The 6,348-nt window shown below is 40.3% G+C and overlaps 1 pseudogene; it reads right to left on the reverse strand.

Moving 5' to 3' along the window:
• Positions 1 to 3,541: 3,541 nt before the first annotated feature.
• On the reverse strand, positions 3,542 to 4,925 carry LOC103751331 (annotated as a pseudogene).
• Between the last annotated feature and the right edge of the window lie 1,423 nt (positions 4,926 to 6,348).

Raw genomic sequence — 6,348 nt, forward strand, 5'->3', positions numbered from 1 at the left:
TACATGTGGGGAAGTTCCTTCATTCTCATGTTAAATTTCATTGCTTCTAAAGCGACAAATTATTGAAATCAGTCTGAACTTCTAGAGTGCATGTAAGAATATGCATTATGATTTGTATGTTTTATATGTGCATGCTCTTATACATGCAATATATGTATGCATGTGCACACATTATGAATATTATACAAAATTATTTATTAAAATCCCAACTTCTCTTTGACATATTCTTTCCTTATCTTCTTTCAACTTTCCTTTTATTCATTTATTTCTTTTGTTTATTTATTCATAGTCTACTGCGGATGCTCTCCTTTCGCCCTGGGCACCACCTGCTGGCCTGGTACAGCTCTTCTGCTGGCCTGGTGCTGTCTCCAGGTGCTGCTCCTCAGCTCAAGGGTGGTGATTAGGGAGTGGCAAGCTCTAGGCATCAGTCTCATGATGTGCCAGTGGGAGCAAATGCCACAAGGCATTCCTTGTGGTTCCAAAAAGGCATTCCTTGTGGCTCCAGTGGTTGGGCCTTTGCCTCAGGCCTGCTGTATGGCTGTCATTAAGACTTTCACCCTAGGCTCAAGCCTGTCTCCCACAGTCTACATCTTATGATTTTTGAAAGAATTATATTGAAATGAATTTAGCATTAGAAAATGTAACTAGGGAGCTATTCCTGGGATAATGGTCCTGAGGATGTGATACGTGATGCATGGATCAATTATTTATTTACCATAAGAATGAATGTACATTGGTATGGCAGAGCATGGTAAGTGAATGTGAATGCATGCCATGGTTGTGTGTGCAGGTCAACAGAAAACTTAGAAGAGTGAGTTCTCTCCATCCTCCATTCTGTGGGTATGAGGACTAAACTCAGTTCTGCAGGCTTTCCAAGACACACCTTCACACACTGAGCCATACAGACCATGAGTCTTAGGTGCTTTTCTCCACACAACATTCATCCTGTTTTGCTTTTCAGTATATCTTCCTTTGAATGTGATGGGACTGCAAATGTTTGAAACTTTTGATAGTAGACATGGCATATTTGAGGATAAAGATAAGAATTCCAAACAGAAATGAAGAAAGTGCAAGGGCTGAAATCTCCTATAAAGGAAAGTGTCGATATGGTTAAAAAAAAAAAAAAAAAAAAAAACCACTTCCATAGCATAGGGCCTTATATAAAATTCTGTCTCATTGTGAAAATTCATTGCTGAGGATACAATGTCTTTCAAGTGTTACCTTGCTCAGGGAAGATAGTTGGGTGTGGGTGTGTGTGGGTGTGTGTGCACACCTCTCAGGGAATATTGAATATAAATCTGGACAGGAATATTGAAGATAAATCTTAGTATTCTTTAAAGGTATAGAAAATGGGTATTGGGGATCTTTAGATGAAGTTTTCTTCCCTAGGTACAAAAAATGCAGTGATTTCTTAGAGTATCACAAAACAATGACAGGATGGTTGCACTGAGATTCCACAAGTCTGTGCTCCTGAGAAAGGAGAAGGCAGAACATTGGGGTCAATGCTGATCCAGGGAAGGGAACAGCAATTATGATGCCACCATCATTAACTCGAAACCATGGCCACCTCTTAGAACAACAGTTTCTGTTTTCAGTCCTAGAAACATGGAGATGGAGAGGAAATGTGTCTTCGGGTGTCTGCTGTGAAAGATACTTTGTGATGCTTGTTTTAAAATTAGTTTCATTAATTTGTTCTTTGTCTCCCAGAACACTGAGGAACAATATCAACTGTGGGTCTCTCCTACTCAAAAAGAAGTTCAATTTCCACTCCTAGGTAAGGACAGAAATCTAAAGCAGGGCTAAGTGATGGCAGGGCCTTCGCTCATTACAAAACAAAACACAGCTAGTCACAATCTGACTGTTAAAAATCTACCTAACTCTCCAGACTGATCCAGAGTGAATACAGCATGTTCAGGGCTTAGTCCTGGGGCTGTGTTGGGGGAGATGGTTACAGAGTGGGTGGGCTTAAATATTTCCTAACTGTTGTATTTTGATAATTTTTTCCAAGGGTTTTGATGAATAGGCTATGCCTGTTCTTAATTCTTTGTGAGAATAATTCAGCTCCAAGAATAAGTTATTGGTCTTCAGTTGTCTTCACTGTGGTATACTGGAAAAAAAGTCATTTGGAGAACGATGGATGTGGATCAGCAGTGACCCTGCACTGACACTGCAGTGAGGGAACCTGTGGGACATTGTTTCTGTTTTATTGGATTTCCCCATTTCCTGATTCTGGCAACAAATCTTTGAGGACTCTTGGTTACAATCAGACAGATGCCAAATGATGGGAAACTGGCATTTTGAGATTTCTTAGGAAATGTTCAATCTTAGTCTTAGAATAGAGGCAATAGCCAGGATAGAGCTGCAGACAACATGAGCACACTCAACTGTGTGTCTAAAGGAAATGTAGCAAATGATCCACCATATAATGTTTTGTGGTCTGCATTCCAAAGAAGGCCACTGATATGTCCTCTGTATTTTAAAATTCTTCTTCACCAGAGTCTCTTCAATGAATAATTCTTTTGTTCTATGTATGTACTGCCTTCTCTATTCCAGAAATCCTAGGAGAATTATTGCTCACACCAGTGTCTCTACATGCTCACAAAGAGGTCGGTATGAGCTCTATTATCTTCATCAATATTAACATTACTCTATATTTGAATTTTCTCCATTTAGGGCATGGGATTCTATTGGTCATCCAAATGACTGGCCTATGAAATGATGCTGTCACACCCCTTGTTGCCAATGATTTGACCTCCCATCTAGACCTTTGAAAGTTGGTCCTGGAGCACCAGTGTCCCTATGCCCCCGGATGGTTCATTCTGAAGCCCAGGGACTCACCCAGAAGTCATCAGCAGAACCGTGAGTCTCTTACCTCCCTTCAAGATGTGCACATCTTAATCCCATCTCCATTGCTGACCAAACTTTCAAGGCACAGTGATGTTCTTCAGACAGGAAGAGTGGATGGTATGTACCAAAAACATTATGCCCCAAAGAAAAATGGAAGCTCTCATGTCCTTTCCTACCTGGTCTCTACAGAACTTTTAATTTCCTAGGCCAATAGTTGCTCTCTTCTCTGAATTTGTGGTGGCTGTTTAAATGTATAATTATGGCAGCATACTTTTTATGATTTTAATACAAGTTGGTACCAACTAATATGTAAAATATGGCAGATTATGCATCTGTTCAAAACACTTTGATTTAAGCATAAAACAGATCTAAATGGCACAAGTTTGTGCCTAAGATCCAAGGAGTCGCCTACTACCTCTATAATTAGAATCTATTCTTCTTCTGTTGCAGATGAGCTAGGGCACAGTCTCCTGTAGACAGGGCACTGTTGTAAAACAAGAATAATGTTCTTAAATTAAGATCAATCTTGTTCAACTGAAAGGACTCTCCCAAGTGTCTTCTAGCACTGTGGTATGTATTCTGTCTTAATTTCATACATTGACTCTCCTTTGAGTCTATTTTATGGTGATTATGTTCACAGTTTTGGTTTAAAATTTGGTTTAAGTTTACATAAAAGTTTGTACATGTTCACAAATTATTGTATGAGCAGCCTTATCTTCAATACACTGTTTGAAACACATGTCCAGTTCAGGACAAAAAAGATTCGTGCTTCCCGTCTGGTATTTTTCTTCTTTTTTATATTTTTGGAAGATTCCCAGTTAGTTTCAGACTTTGTCTGTGATGGAGGCACACAATCTTTTTTTAGTGTTTGACTTGGATTTATCTGTGTCTTGTAGCATCAGTACACTTGGGAAGAGCTCTTGTCAGAATCAGTTTTTGATAAGGTAAAGATGTCTCAATAGAAATAGCAGGTGGAAGAGTCTTGACAGGCTGGTTACTTTTGACAAGTGCTTCAGCTGGGTCAATAGTACTTATGGTCTTCAAGGAAAAAGCTTTCTCCTGCTTTGGACAGGCTTCAGAGGTACTCACTGGAAGCTGTTCTCTAATGTCCTTTTCTAATACTTCTCCACCTGGCTTCTTTTTCTTTTTGGTTTCCCAATTGGAAGAGCTCCCTCTCTTTTCTCTTTACCATCATATGAAACCTTTTGATCATTAGGAATTGGTGAAGCTCTTTCTTCATCTACCCATTTCCCTCACTCTTCTGCTGGTGCATTGCATTCAGAGCTGGAGTCAGCAAAAGACAGCCTATTTAACCCAGACTGTTCATCATCACTATAGTTGATTGTGGCTACTGTCCCACTAATCATCTGAAGAAAGTGGCTCAGCAGTAGACCCAATGCCAGAAAATAGTGAGTGATCACTCCAGTTCATTCCCCAGATTTCCCATTCACATCACCAGTGTATGTCCAAGGTGATGGCTCCCATCTACCCTGATCTGTGAGGATTGTTTTGCAGGCTTTTCATTGAAGCCTCCACCATTGATGGTAAAAATTTCCATTCCATTCTGAAGAAATCTGAAGTCTAGAATCTCCTTTTCCAGATTAAAGTTGCTAACTCGTACATTTAGATGGGAATCACTTTCATTCTTCTTGGAACCAACAGGAAATGATGCAGCTGTAAGTTGCTTGGTGGTAACTGTGTTGGTATTTTCTATCCCAGGGATAGTTGAATCCAATGAACAAGAATCAGTCAGCGCTTTCTCACGTTTCCACTGTTGTTTCTCTGTGTAACTAATTTTAGTTTCCCAGGCTCCTCATCAACTTCCTTCCATTGTGGCGTGAGCCATTTTGCACTGCTTTAGCATCTGACTTTGATTTTTTCTTTTTTGACATTTCATTTTTCTTGTCTGTCTCTGGTGGCTGCTTTGCCACTAAACTTTGGGTAGTTGGAACATTTTCATCCTCAGCTACTTCAAAGGTCTGCCTGTTGGGTTTCAGCAGCTTCTTCCATTTCTTCTTCTCTTCACTTGGGAGATTCTTCAGCTGGGTTGAGGCGGGTCCACCTCCTCCAGCTTTCATGGCGGCTCCTAGGCTTCTCTTGGCCCAGCCACAGCCTGCAGGGACACAGTGTCTCCAGAGGCTCCACCTCCAGGATCGCAGAACTCCCCCAACAATGGTGGAACCTTCTGTTTCTCCTTAATCTCTGGCTTCTGAGGGCACTTCTGACCTAGCAGAGGACCCATATTCATTTTCAAGCAGCCACGTTGCAGCTAACAAATGTCTGAAGCTCCAGCCCAAGGGGACCTGAAACTGTCTCCTGACCTCCTTGGGCAGTGCACTTATATCCATGCAGGCAGTACGCTCGTACATGTAAAGTAAAAATAACGAATAGAAAGTTTTAAAACAATTTTAAAACAAAACTGAATTAGGCAGAGACATGATAAGAAAGTTGATAAGTACAGAATTCTGCTCGATTTAAGCTCTAATATGTAAAGCTTTCAAAAAGGGATATGCCTATGAATGCTCTAATCACCGGAAGAGTTGAATTACATCAGGCCTCTGGATTGAGTCACTGTACAAGTCTGTGGAAGGAATATATTAGCTATGAGAAATAATACACTCCAATTGAGCGATTTTCTGTCTCTACGGTTTTACAAAAGGCACCCTATAAAGTGAAAACTGTCTGATAAATTTAAGTGAGTTAAATTATAGCATGTAATGATCTCCCTTATTCGCAGCATCAGAGAGAGGAGTCAACAGAATATACTCTTTGATAAATTGAATCGTTCGGAGAGGCTCTAGCATCCACAGTGAGCGCCCACACTCACCAGCCCCCATCACAGGTGGTCTCTTTGGAAAGAGCCTGGGGGATATCTGTGAGGATGGTAATCTGCCTATTGCAATTCTGGTAGGCCTCGTTTTGTTCTTCCTCTGCCGTCCTGAGCCCAAATGTCTTTGAGTTGTTCCTGTGTTCTCAATCATTTTCAAGTCCACACTGATGAATACCAACTACTTTTAGTGATGGGAAACCTCTGAAAATAATTCTTCTAATACAAAATTCAAGTCACTGGAGGAAGGGTTCTAAATTTGATTAAGATTTATTAAATGAAATGCACAAAAACTCAGTAAAAATATTAAATACCAAAAAGTCAATGTCAGGTTTTCCTGAGTCTTAGGAAACACGAATACTAGGAAAGAGTATAGTTGTTTGTACCCCGTATTTTAGCAAAGACATACATTCACCTCTCAGATGAGTGCAGAGATCACTGGATAGGACCCTCTGAGTCCTTCTCTGCATCACATTCCCTTCCAGTGTTTTCCATGAGCTCCACACTAGTTTCAGGTCTCCTTTCAATGGACATTGTTTTTGATACTGCACATCCTAATGATGCACCATATCTGTCATACTGGATGTGCATTTCAAGTCCATAAACATAAAAATATTTCTTTTGGTATGCAATAACCCTATAATGATGACACATTTTGTCAAAAGAATGACCCA

Source organism: Nannospalax galili, unplaced genomic scaffold (assembly GCF_000622305.1).
Source record: "Nannospalax galili isolate Female #2095 unplaced genomic scaffold, S.galili_v1.0 scaffold1347, whole genome shotgun sequence".
NCBI classification, from domain to species: domain Eukaryota; kingdom Metazoa; phylum Chordata; class Mammalia; order Rodentia; family Spalacidae; genus Nannospalax; species Nannospalax galili.